The sequence below is a fragment of the Accipiter gentilis genome, chromosome 15, assembly GCF_929443795.1.
Source record: "Accipiter gentilis chromosome 15, bAccGen1.1, whole genome shotgun sequence".
NCBI classification, from domain to species: Eukaryota; Metazoa; Chordata; class Aves; order Accipitriformes; family Accipitridae; genus Astur; species Astur gentilis.
This window is the reverse complement of record NC_064894.1, coordinates 28,200,572-28,214,330: the sequence shown is the minus strand read 5'-3', so window position 1 is coordinate 28,214,330 and position 13,759 is coordinate 28,200,572.

Genomic DNA, 13,759 nt, shown 5'->3' with positions numbered 1-13,759 from the left:
ACTAAAGAACCAGAGGCAGGAGATACAAGAATTCAGGTTCTCAAACCATCTTAATCCAGTTCTACTCTGGTACCCTTTTTTTGGGTGAATCATGCCCGGTGTGACTCAAGATAGGTGTGACAGAGCAAGTCCAGGTTCTAGTCCATATTTTAAAGAAAGTGTATCAGTTAGTTACTTGAAAACATGGTAAGAACCCTGCCTTGCTTGTTTGTTATATGTAATCTTTCTTCAATGAGGCAAGGGATTTGTGACATAAATGTTCCATGGTCATGTAATTAAAGCTTTCACTGTAAAATGAGGAAGATGATTTACGATTGCATGGGCAACCCCCACACTGGCATTTCTTAACTTGATTTTTCTCCCAGTATTGTACAAAAGATACTTAATAATTAAAACAACAAACCCCCAAAGATAAAACTCTGAGGCAGTACAGTTGCAGTGGGTCTCATTGTAAAGTCAGTTTGCCTAGAGCTATCTTAGTTACAACAATTATTGTCTTTTCTCAGAGATAATTCATGGCAAACGTTGACTATACAAAGCACATATTGCAGACATAAGTTGTGGACTGTATTTAAGCACTGACATGAGATTTTTTTTATGTCCCCTTCCTTTCACGGTGTCCTTGAAATATAAAGGCAGATGTCATGATCTCAATGCAATTAGTTAAACATGGGTGTGCTCTGCCTTTTTAGATGCCCCAAGATACCCTGCATGGCATTCAGATACTAGTCCAGAAGGGTACAGGTCTCCCATACGTCCTGTGTCCTGTCTGGCATCCCCCTGAAGATGTCCTAGATAACCTACGGCAGCAGACACGTCTATGGAATTTTATCACACTCTATAGGTCTGGACTTACACAGCGACTTGCTTTCATTTCAGTGAAATATTCAGTGAAGTTTCCATGGCAAATCACTATTATTCCATTTGTGACTTCCCACATCTTTTTATAGAATGGCAAAAGTCACCAAGCAGTGCCAAGGAGTGTTCAAACTGGTGAAGGCACCAGTCGCCGAGCAAAGAGACGAGTCCAAGGCATTTCTCTACTATTGATTGACTGGATGACAAAGTCCAAACTGCTTCATTTCTCCTTTCACTTAATGAGGATAATAAACAGCTCCTTTCTAAAATGCTCTGAGCTTAAGCTATTAAGCCATATAGGACTTTTCTTACAGAAAATGGGAATATGTGAAAATACTGCAAACCAAAAAGTTAGCACATTACTTCTTTACAAGCACTGACAGTTAGTCCTTCCAGGTAACAGTAGTAGGTGGAAGAGAAAGGGGATACCAGCATGCTAACTGACGGTTTGCCAAGTTTCAAGTTTTACTTTTCTCTTTTTTGAGGAAAGAAATGTAAGGGATGGAAATGGGGTGAGTAGAAAATGCTTACCAGAAGCCAGCGGTAAATGAAGCTCTGGCTACAGCCAACTGTAAAGTTTTTTTTCTGGTTTATAAAGCAGTGAATTTGGACTCTAGGCTGCCATTCTGATTGTCCTTATGAGGGTGAGCTGAGCCAACAGCTTCTTGTTTTAAAATATCTTTTCCATAACTAACAAAAACCCGCATAGTTTCTCTATAACTGCTGCTGCAGACTGATATTAGTGGTCTTGCTTTGAAGTTAGAAAACATGGAAAACTTCTGTCAGAGCCAGCCTGATGATGTGTTTGTGCTTTGTACTGCTGTTCAGCTCAAGATGTCACTCCTTGGACCGGCCACGATTGGCATGCTGCTGAAATTGTGGATTCAGGTCTCTGCAGGAATTGACCTAAAAAGCAGAGCAAATTAGGTCTTTCAGAGAGCCCTTCTGCTTAAAGTAGGTTCGTTTTGGAAGTAGGCTAGTCTGCTTATCACTAGCATGGGGGTCTCTGCGTGGTTCTGAAATCTTCCATGAGGATGTATCCAGAATGTCAGACTTAGGACTAACTGTGATTGATTTGAACAGCAGAGATCAATTACAGGCAATAAGGATTCATTTCCATCCTCCTTGTCCAAGAGAAGTTGATTTTCGATCATGTTTCCAGAAATTGGTAATGGATGGTATAGTAGGGAAAATACAGATGCTAGACCACAGTAGAGATGCAGGAGAACAGAGAATGTAGAATTTGTGTGTGATTACAATTCTGTGTGCCTCTCAGTGCTGGGTAGGAGTTATTTAGTCCGCAAAGATGGTGAATTAAACCAGGGCTGCAATTTCATGAGGCCAGATAAATTGACTCAGCAGCTCATACTTCCCAGCACCTTCTGCTCCTTTTCTTGCTCCTTGCTCTGGGCTCCTTGTGCTTATTTTGCATCAGCTGCAGCACTGTGACTGACCACCAAACCCTTGTGATGGAAGGCTCAGAGAAGACATATATTCCACGTTTTCTTTCCTGGCAACTGGGGTGGCCTAGTGTCATGACAGTGAGCATACAGGCACTGGTAATGGGAATCACTTCTGTATTTTAATTTAACTCTATGTTGCAATTGCTATACTGTGCTTGTATTGTGATTTCAGTACATTGTTGTATCACTGTGCTAAATCAAAATCCCATGCAGTGTCAATATCTGCAAATAAGTAAATTTGGTATTAAACATTAAACCGTCCTTATGTACAATATAGAACAGAACACAGTGAGAAAGTATTGGACCCTGACAAGCACCCACAACATCCCACTATGAGTGGATTTAGTTCATTAGCATTGCAAAAAAATACCTTTACAAAAAGAAATGGATGGGTTTCTGTCAACTCAGTGATGCTGAGTTTTCTCAGGGACATGTTTTATGGGAGTTGTGAGGCAAGGGACAGGGTAGAAGAAGGGCAAAAGCAAGAAAGAGGAATAGATTGGGAGAGAATAAGACAAGTCCCTTTGGCTGTAGTGATCAACTAAACTGATTCAGTTGCTTGTGAAATCATAGCCTAAGTTCCTATTTTTGAGGGCTAAGACTGTGCACCCAGGCATTTTCTGTTGATATGTGGTAACTTGTGGTAATTGGACCCCTAAACCTTGAGCGCCGAAACAAGGTCTGCAGCAAGAAGAAATAAAATATGGCAGAAAGTATTGGACAAGGCTTTGCAGGTCATCAATCCCAGCCCTTTCACAGCTGAGCATTGTGAAAATAGAACTTTCTTGAGGGCAGTTATGGTCATGTTTACTCCTCAACAAGCAGATGTTTACTCCAGAAGTTAAAATACAGACATTCTGAGTACAACCATGTGAGAAATCACAATGATGCTCCCAGCTCTCTCCAGAGACTGGTCATTCTGGCAGAGTCAGGTCCCCTCAGCTCTCATTTGTAAGTGCAAGACCAATACTTCTATTGTGTATGATCAAGTCCAGACAGGACCGAGAGAATGAGAAATAAAACAAAGTAAGTTGATGAAGGAGGCACTCACTGTAGCACATTCTACATTCAAACATATTCACTAATAATCAGCCAACTTCTCGATCTTTTTTGTTTATAACACTTCCTGCTCAACACAGGACTGGCTCTGGTCTATGTTATAGAACAATCCTGGCAGTCTTTGTTGTAAAGGCACAGTTCTTAACAGCACTGAGTGCTCTGGACCCACTGAAAAAAAAGTGTACAAGCACAGATTAGCTACTGGACAAGTATTGTTGTGCTTAACACTTGTAAAATTGCTTCCTAAATATCTTACAGAAGAGCAGATGTGAGTCATACTTAGTAGTAATGTGGTTGTCACCCTTGACGCAAATTCTTTATAATTTGTTTTGTTTTTTTTTTTTTTCTTTTCCTGCTTCTAGATCTGTGCCAGTGAATGCAGAAATCTTTCTGTGTGCATTGCATTTGGCATCTAACACTGAGCAATCATAAGATATAACCTTTCTATTCCACCATCACTGCTGCTGCTGCATTACATTCTTTGTTCTATGATGATTTTGCTTTGTCCTTTATATGCAGCTCTCTGAAATCAGTTGTTCAACTTGAGAATTTCCTTCCCTTTCCCTTGTCCCAAGCACGTCACTCAATCTTCATTTTAATTGCACCAGTTTGTTTACATTTAACTCTAACATCAGTTACTAGCCCCAAACAAAAGGCTAGGATGGACTTACAGGATCCATGGTGTTCTTGGTTTTCAGAGGTGGGGAGCAGCTACCAAAATGCCTTAAAAACACATAAACCAATTTCCAAATCTAATGGTAGCCGTACCATGATTATCGTTCTAAATTAACTGAATGCTCCAGTTACAGAGCTAGAAGCAGGAGTCTTTATTGTGGACTGAGACTTCCTCTTTTCCTTGCATTTCCCTTTTAATTATGAAAAAACATGGTATGCATTAAAAAAAATAATTGCTTAAATCACTACCTCTGTGCAATAATTCAGACCACAACCTCTTCATATTCTTTTAATCAATAGTCTGCTGACTAGGAAACATATAAGGTACATAAAACATGATTGAAGAAGAAGAGAAGGGAAGGGAAGAGGAGAAAGGTACTAAATTGCCTTCAGTAATATTTTCAAGGTGCTGTGTTTAGTCATAACGCTCACCAAAAATTGTTTCTCACCATCTTAGTTAATACTCTTTGTTTCCTTTAAATATTCTTTGTAAAAGCTGATTAAAACAGAATTAAGAGGCTTCTCTATTTAAGTACTTCTGGATTAGATGAAAGAAAATGAAAGATCTGCTTTCCAATTGCTTACCTTCATGATATAAAAAACATTTTTCTTTTTTAAGTTCTGATTGCTAATCTAAATTCTGAATATGACTATCTGCTCCTTTTACTGATGATATTTTATTATGCATAAAATTGTCATAAAGACAGTGGACTTAAAAAAATTCTGCTAATTGCAGTAACATAAGCAGGGAAAATATTATCTGTCCTTAAATAGATGATAGATTCCTTTTATAGTGAATAATAGAAAGGATTCAATCAAATCCCATCCTTCTTTTCTGAATGTGAAGGAAGCTCAAATTAACCTCCAGATGTAAGGTTTGTAGTTTGTTCCTATTTCCTTAATAGAACAAATATGAATCTTGGCTCAGATCAGCCATAACTCTAGGTTCTGATCCAAAAATGTGTGGAAGCATGTGCTTAACTTCAAACTTGTGAATAATCCCATAGATCCCATAGTTCAGGCACTAAATGTGGAACACAGCTTTGTGGGTCAGGTGTATTCCCAAGCTGAATAATCAAAGTCCAAAGTCATCATCTACTTTTCTTCAGAGATGAGCTACATGAAATGTACAGTGTAATAGATTCTCATAGAGAAGCTGCAAATCTGCCCCAAGATGCCTAACAAAAATATATTAATAGATAAAAATACATGTGTGGATGAAACGACTACAGGAATTCACACAAAACAAAGAATTATGTAAGGGGTGATTCGCCCCACCTATGTGCCTGGTGTCATAGGACTATGCTTATTTTTATATTCACTTTTCTTTAAGACAGTAACAAAACGATCTGGCAAAACACATTTCCAAATAGATCTTTTTTTGGCAAGAGTCTGGAGTGAAGTCCCCTGAGAGGGGACACAGTGCAGTCTGAGAATTTTGGTTCCCTCTCTGCTTAGGAGGCCTCCTTGCATTCCTTGTTTCCCACTCAGAACAAAATTTTAAAGTTGCTGAGGCAGCTTCTTGCAGTCCCTCTGCCTGAGAGGGAGGGAATGTGTGTTCGATTCTCAGCCCATTGGACTCAGAAGAAAATCACTTGCTGGCTTCAACAGTCTCGTCGGATTTGACTTGTCCCCCTCAAATTAATAATTTATCTGCTGAAAAATCTACTGCCTGAAAGTGAGACATACTGATACTTAATTTGAAATAGTTGTGGAAAAACACTGGGTCCATCTCCCAGTTCTATTGAACACAGTGAAACACTATTTCCAAAGCAAGTCCATGGTACCAGGGTTGCATTAGCATGTAGCCGAGTTTCCTCCTTTCAAGGAAAACTTGATTCTGTGAACCAGGACATTTGAAAATCCAAAATGTGTCAATGAAAATGGACAAACTTTCAAGAGTCTAAATGTAGTAAACTGAACTCCTCCCATGGCCCATTAATTTTTATGTTCAAGTCTCAGCAATTCTGCTGTTCAGCTGATACCAGAAACAGAGAACATTTGAAATATAAAAAGAAGAGGGTGCTTTTATGAGATTTCCAGAGCAACACTGCAGATCCAGTGGACTGGCATCCAAACGTTCAAGTGCACATCTGAACCTACGTGTTAGGACAGAGGTCCACTACTTTTCGAGTACAGGTTTCCCCTTCCCTTCTTTATCTGTTTATGGAGTATTGAGAACAGAACGTCTGTTTTAAATTAATAACTTGACCATTGTTCTGAAGCCAGACTATGTAATGTTCTTTCTTCCCAACCCCCCCATTCTCTAAATTTTTTCTTCCACTTTATAACAGCAATTTCTTCTGTGAGCAGCAAAGTTAATGCAGACCAGTTTCCTATGAACTGTCTTTTGTCCCATGGACACTTCGCTAGTTAAAGACAGCATACGGAGCTATTTATATGTGGTCTCGTTACTGGCAAATGTGTATGGTCTCTGGCCATGCCACTGTGGCCAAATGGAGTTAATTCTGCCTGCCTTTCCCCAGTGGAGACACTAATTTGGACCTTTCTCCCTAACCCCGCATTTAGTTTGAAGGAATTTTGGGTCTTGCATGCCTCCTTTAAATAAATTGCTCAAGAGGTTCAAAATACATTTGAAAATAAGGGGTTGCGGGCAGATATCAGATAAACAATATGGTTACAGCTCTGGAAAGCTATTCTCCCCCCCCCCCCCCCCCCCCCTCCCCCCCCCCAGACTACTAATTTCAGTAGATTAAACAGGTATAAACTTCTCAGAGAGTTACTGAGAATGGACAAAGCAATTTCAACAGCAGTTACTGGAAATATCTTTGTTTGTTTCCAGGAGATATGAAGGAAGTCATAAGGGGGAAGAAATCTTTATCTTTCCTCCTACTTTTGTCAAAGCTGAAACCTTGGAGGAATTTAGTACAGCCTGTACCAAACTTGTTAGTCTGTAAAAATAGCCTAAACCTGGGCTAGTGGTGTGTTTCTGCAGTTGAACTGAGCTGTTAGAATAAGACTGATGTCAAGATATAGGAAACACTTGGCAGCTCCTTCCTTTCAGAAAATGCATTCACTTACCTTAGGTCTGTATTTCAGATTGGACTCTGTTAGCTCTACAGGTGATCTTTAAACACTGGTACTTTGGAAGTATGCTTCAGTACGCTGTGGCAGCTAAAACGCTTCTCCATCAGGTCCAGTTGTGGGGATTCCACCTCTGGAGTCACCCGACAGTAAGGGCTTGATGTGCTCAAGGCTTCCCAAGGAACACCAACCCTTTTTTTGCATGCGTGCTGGTTTTGGCTGGGATAGAGTTAATTTTCTTCACCCTAGCTGGTGTGGGGCTGTGTTTTGGATTTGTGCTGGAAACAGTGTTGATAACCCAGAGATGTTTTCGTTCCTGCTGAGCAGAACTTACCCAGGGCCAAGGGCTGTTCTGCTCCTCACCCCACCCCAGCAGCGAGCAGGCTGGGGGGGCACAAGGGGTTGGAGGGGACACAGCCGGGACAGCTGACCCCGACTGACCCAAGGGACATCCCAGACCATGGGACGTCATGCTCAGTAATATAAAGGCGGGGGAAGAAGGAGGAGGCAGGGGGATGTTCGGAGCGATGGCGTTTGTCTTCCCAAGTCACCTTGATGATGGAGCCCTGCTGTCCTGGAGATGGCTGAACACCTGCATGCCCATGGGAAGTGGTGAGTGAATTCCTTGCTTTGCTTCGCTTGTGCACAGCTTTTGCTTTACCTGTTAAACTGTCTTTATCTCAGCCCACAAGTTGTCTCACTTTTACCCTTCTGATCCTCTGCCCCATCCCACTGTGGGGGAGTGAGCGAGCGGCTGCGTGGGGCTGAGTTGCCGGCTGGGCTTAAACCACGACAGCATGCTACCAAGCATACTTAAAGTAAGCCCATGAAGAACAACTACACTTCTTGTTTTCTGACTGAAGGCATCTTTGGGTACTAGAAGAATTATTATGAATAAAGCTTGAAACCAAATTTTGTTTCATATACATTTCACTTCTAACCTTCTTGGTTTTCAGTCACTCCTTTCACTTCACTGCAGTGAAGTCTTTCTCAAAGCTTCCTAATTAAACAAACTCTAAGCTTGGCTGGTCTCACTGTACTGGAGAGCACAGTGGCAGTAATTGGTGCTGGGCTAGCTGAGCAAGGTTGGTCATGCACCTTCTCAGCAGAGACAGGACGACACTCAGCTCTTTTGCTTTCAGTACCTGAGTAGTACTTATCCATTGCACTGCCAGCAACAGCTTAAATGTCGATAACGTTTCCAAATTGTGGATTATGGTTCAGGATAGTTTACAGATACTGAACATTAGAAAGTAAGGTAATGAAGATGCCCAGTAAAATCTACAGGAAGCACAGCTAATCAGTCACAGATACATTTTTATTTTTATCTGTTTTTTTTCTTTCTTCTGTTTTTCCTGAAACAGACCTACATCAGAAGAATGAGTTCAGTGACTATAGGGAGGAAACCAGGCTTCAACAGAGTGAAGATATGCATCAGCTGAAAATTCTGGCTTCTGCAAATGAGTTATTTTATAAGGTTAAGTCAGAGTTTCCATCAACGCAACCATATTTTTGTCAGTCAATCACAAATATTTTCCTATTGATGTGAGTCTGCAATTTGCTCAGAATTTACTAAACAAATAATAATAGCAAGTCAAAAGAAAATGCCTCAGCCTAACTTCATTTTAGTCTGCCTCTATGCTTCCATGTTGCTGATCTGTTTTCTGTTTCAGCTTGCCATTTGAGATATTATTTGAGCATAACTTCTGACAAACAGCAGCGTTGAGCCACAGGCTTTCTCTGTCTTCACACTAATACCTTTAGGTTTTTATCCAAGCTATGACTTCTCTCTGTGCAATGTAAATATACCCCGATTATCAAATTTCCACTTGTGTATCAGCATTAGGGAAGAAATTGCAGTTCAGTGGAAATGAGCAATACTGCCTGAGATGGAGCAGGATCCGGCTCACCTGCCCTTACCTTTGTCAGCTTTGGTGGCGTAATGCACTCTCCAGCACGTCGTCTTTACCCCTGTATGCCTTAATACAGAGGTTGTGAGTCTGCTAATGCTGCAAGTCTTTCTGTAGATGAAAATAGATCATATGAACATGACATTGAAGGGTTCTGACTAAAATCCTGTTATAATGCTTACCATTTGTGGAAGAGGAATAGTTGTTTTTAGAGAAATCACTGTTGTGTATACTACAGGGGTGCACGTGTGGAAACAAGGCAGAGAAAAGTCAATCTAATAACGGAGCAGTTTATAAGATGGGAGCAGTGGGAAAAGAGAAATAAAATGGCAGCTTTTCATGAACCATAACTGAACACTCAGAGGACAAAATAGAAAGATTATTGTTTGCAGATGTGATTGTGGCAGTAAAAGAAGGACATAATAAACTGACAAACAAACCAACCACTCTTCTTTAAAATTGCTACAGAATTCCTCAATAATCATCCCAAACACTGCAGTGTACAATTGTCATATTGATAGGGTAATTACGGTGACTCTTGTAGTAAAACCTTTTTGTATGACTATGCTTTGAGAACGTTATTGCAGGAAGTTTTAGACTGTTTTAATAGGGAATGAACCAAAGTAAAGTGGTATGGATAGACTGGGAAAGCAAATCAGTATAATAAAAAACAAATGCCAAAAAATGTTGGAAGATAATCATGGGTTGTTAAATATGTCCACATTTTCTCTGGAGAAAAAGACAACTGGGTGACATTCAAACACAATGTGCTACGCTGAAGAAAATTAAACCAGTACAATGTGTCAATAAGGAAAATGAAGGTACGGTTGTACCATGCGCTATCATACGTTGGTTAACCTGATCTAAGCTAGCACAGATAATGGTAGCTGTTGAGATGTGGCAGTATCAGCTTTAGCACGTGCTAGTAACCAGAGTATGAATTCTCCAGGAGATCTAGGTCAGTGGCGTAGGTGCTGGCTTCATGGTATGCCATCTTCTCCTGCTGTTCCTACCTGGACCAAGATTAGGCTCCCCACGGCAGGCATCTGCCACAGTCATCCTTCATTTTGCTGGGCAGACACAGTCTCAGGGTATAGTTCCTCTCGCCCATGGTTAGCTGTCTGAAAGCTAGGCATGTAAACAAGTAGTTTAGGTTCCATCTTTAGTCAATGGGGAGGATGTTTCTTCCAGAGAGTGATTGGTTTCATCCCAGAACAATTGTGCTGCCGGGGAAATGATCCAGTTGCCTAAATATAGGAGCTCAGTACCATCTGAGGTGCCCTACAGTATCCAAAACATGATCATGGAGCTGGCAGGCATAACACAGGACTTAACGAGAAACCTTGGCCTTCTGGACAATCAGTAGCTGGAGGCCACGTTCCTATGGTGTCTAAAGCAGCACTAGATGCCTATGTTTAGGCAACTGAAGCAGGCCTGGAGTATAATTTTCCTTCAGCCAAGGACTAGTTAGCAGGAACTTCTATGCCAGCAACACAGCACCATCTTAGACACAAAGGAACTGTTTGTTTTCTGGGGGAGGAGGGAAGAGAAGTTTTTGTGTCACTAGTTTTCTGGTTTATTTCCAGGGGAAAAAAACCCCAACCAAAAGCAACAGGAAAAGTTCAGGACTGAAGCTTGTCCTGAACTACACTTTGTCTTGCTGTGTTCAGGGTAAGGAAGAGACTACAGAAACAGAATAGCCGTGGGGAAAAGAGTGTTGCTATGGAACAGATTAAATTAGATGGCAGAAGGGGGAGAAGGAAAGAGAGTGTTTGACAGAGTGAGAAGAAATACCTCCCCCAAAAAAGGAACTTAGGTGCTGCAGTTGAGGCAGGTGACCATAAAGACTATGTCACAGCTGAAACACTGGGAAATTCAGAGGCTTGGACAGGAAAGACCTACAATAAGACCCTAGGAAGGACAGAAACCATGAGGTGGCAAAACAAACAGTAAACTGAACTGGCAGATTGGCACCCTAAATGGAAACAAGAAATTGAAAAGCAAAATTAGATTTATGAAAAGGAATAAAGATTTTTGGAGGAAAGCCTATCTTGGCTAGACCAGATTTTGACAGGCTGCTTGAATTCTACAATATTGTATTTAATATTGTAGAACAGGGACAGTGACAATGCAAATGCCTATAATATGCCCTTGTGGTGGCCATGAAAGCCATGCTTATTTTATCCTCGGTCCTGAAAGGATCAAAAAAGACCTCACTGCATTTCTCAGCAGAGTAGTAATGCTAAGATCAATAGCTAAGATAACTAGCATGGTATGATCATGCTACGATAGACTATGAAGGCTGATGCAACTGCATCTCAAGAACTTCACTCTCCACTGGCACTTTCAGATTCTCCAGTGGGTATTTCTACATTACCTGCATCAGCTGAGGTTGTATGATGTGATTATCATTCACATTATTAATGCCTTGTCCCAAATTCTCAGATGCAGATGTGGGCCACAATGGGGACTGGCTGGAACAACCTTGTTCTGGTTCCTATGCAATGGCAATCCAAGTGTATGGGTAGGAAGGTTCACTTTACATGACCCTTGGTTTGGAGTCAAAAAGCAGTACGGCAGGTCACACTGTGCAGTACTGACATAGCTTAACTAAATGTGAACTCGAGGTCCAGAGTTGAATCCACAGTGAACGCTGTTGATGATGCATGATTTCATAAAATGTTTTAATGATCTTAAAAGTACTCTGACCACCTAGAAGGTCATAGGACTCCAGGCAGCGATTAGGACCTTAATTAGCTACATTTGTTGAAAATTCAGTGTGAAAATAAAACCATATGAGAGAGAAGAAAGTTCCTCCTAGAACAAAAGGGCAGTGAAGACTTGAAGTTTTTTAGGGGAAATGAGAATGTCTTGCCCACCTTCTTCAGGGGGCAATCAAGGAAGAACTGTTATTGTTACAACTAATCTAGAATAGAAAAGTCTCTAAGCATAAATACGTATGCTATTAAGTAACTGGAAACCCAATAACAAGTGAGAATAAGAACAAAAAACTTTCTTTACTAGAACAAGCTTCCTGCTTCATTCTCCACCTAGCGTAGTTTTTAAAAAGAATACTGGCAATTTGGAAATGTTTAGGTTTCCCCAAGCATGAAGAAACCAGGGCATAGCAGAGTTACTGATGAATGTCTCAGGAGAGTGCACCTTAGAACTGCAGCTGCTGGGGAAAACTGGGTGCACTAAACAGAGAAAGGGTTAAAAGAGAATCTTCCCTGATGGATGCTAGTCACTACTTCTCTCGCAGGGGGTGACAGCCCACAGTTGCAAGGGACTCAATATTCCTTAAGCCATCTACATCACAAAGCAGACAAGAATATTCAAGGTCTTTACATTGCAATAGACATCTGGGATATGAAAAATCAATAGAGCTTTCCTCTGAGCCACTCAATGATGTGTTTAAATTCACTGGTGCAACTAAGAGCAGAATCTAGTACTGCATTTTACTTATGCCTTTTACTACTGAGTGTGACCTGTACAGCAATTGCTATATATGGCTACATTTCAGTGATAATATTGCTTAATACGCTATTGCAAATAGTTATGAGGGCCTCAGTAGTGAACTGAGGAGAAAGACCTATGATAAAAAAACAAAATGAGTGTGTAGTGGGACAAGTTGGCCAGAGCTTGGTGTTAAATCCATGTACATCTTCTCTTTACAGCAACCTAATTGAAGACGATGACTAAAAAGCCATTTTTTATTATAATATCTAATAGGATAGTAAGCTTTGTAAATAGATAAAGTGATTAAGACAGTTGGAACAGAAATAGGAAGTGCTTATATCTAACTCTCCCCCGATGTACTATGCAAGCAAAGCCCTGCTTCCAGGCTTGGTTTTAATTCACTCAGTGACTTTTTGAGTCTCAACAAACTCTTACCAGTCCCCTCTGGTCTGGTCTGGCCAGAGAACAGACCAGGGAACAGCCAGCCAGCCCCTAGAACAGATGAAAAAAACCAACAAACCTCTGGGCACCAGAGGGGCCTGGGCAGAGTTTGCTGTGACTAAGAAAGTCACTGAGCGAACTAAAACCATCTGTTGCTCTCATTGCAGTGCCACTGCCTCCCTTCAAGAGCAGCAGGCTCCTGCTCCCTGCTGTGACCCTTTCCTTTCCTTTCCTTTCCTTTCCTTTCCTTTCCTTTCCTTTCCTTTCCTTTCCTTTCCTTTCCTTTCCTTTCCTTTCCTTTCCTTTCCTTTCCTTTCCTTTCCTTTCCATTCCTTCTCCTTTCCTTTCCTTTCCCTTTCCTTTCCTTTCCTTTTCCTTTCCTTTCCTTTCCTTTCCTTTTCCTTTCCTTTCCTTTCCTTTTCCTTTCCTATCCTTTCCTTTCCTTTCCTTTCCTTTCCTTTCCTTTCCTTTCCTTTCCTTTCCTTTCCTTTCCTTTCCTTTCCTTTCCTTTCCTTTCCTTTCCTTTCCTTTCCTTTCCTTTCCTTTCCTTTCCTTTCCTTTCCTTTCCTTTCCTTTCCTTTCCTTTCCTTTCCTTTCCTTTCCTTTCCTTTCCTTTCCTTTTCCTTTCCTTTCCTTTCCTTTTCCTTTCCTTTCCTTTCCTTTCCTTTCCTTTCCTTTCCTTTCCTTTCCTTTCCTTTCCTTTCCTTTCCTTTCCTTTCCTTTCCTTTCCTTCCCTTTCCTTCCCTTCCCTTCCCTTCCCTTCCCTTCCCTTCCCTTCCCTTCCCTTCCCTTCCCTTCCCTTCCCTTCCCTTCCCTTCCCTTCCCTTCCCTTCCCTTCCCTTCCCTTCC